Source organism: Eimeria mitis, genomic scaffold (assembly GCF_000499745.2).
Source record: "Eimeria mitis Houghton genomic scaffold, Emh_scaff4489, whole genome shotgun sequence".
NCBI classification, from domain to species: Eukaryota; Apicomplexa; class Conoidasida; order Eucoccidiorida; family Eimeriidae; genus Eimeria; species Eimeria mitis.
In genome coordinates this window covers 1-540 of record NW_013572806.1, presented here as the reverse complement: position 1 = coordinate 540, position 540 = coordinate 1, and positions in this window count along the sequence as shown.

The following is a 540-nucleotide window of genomic DNA, read 5'->3' as shown; positions in this document are numbered from 1 at the left end:
TATATATATATATATATATATATATATATATATATATTTCTCTCTCTTTCTGTTTCCCTAGGTAACCACGTGCTGCGTTACAAGGGTGCGTTTCTGCTGCTGGAGCGGCAGCGCTGCGGGGAGGTCGTTGACTTCAGCTCAGGCTCACCCTGGGAGACTCTCACTCTCACCACTCTCTCTATACATAAACACTGTCTTCCTTTGCTTGTAAGCTGTTTATATCTTTATATTTATGTTTAGTTTTATGTTTATTTAGTTTTTTATTTTTTTATCTATCTATCTATGTATCTATGTATCTGTATCTCTCTCTATATGTATATATATAAAGATAGCTCACCCTGGGAGACTCTCACTCTCACCACCCTCTCTATACATAAACACTGTCTTCCTTTGCTTGTAAGTTGTTTATATACTTTTATTTTTCTTTATATTTATCTATATTTTGTTATTTATTTTTTTATCTATCTATCTATGTATTTATGTATCTATATATATATATATATATATATATATATCTCTCTCTCTCTATATATATATATA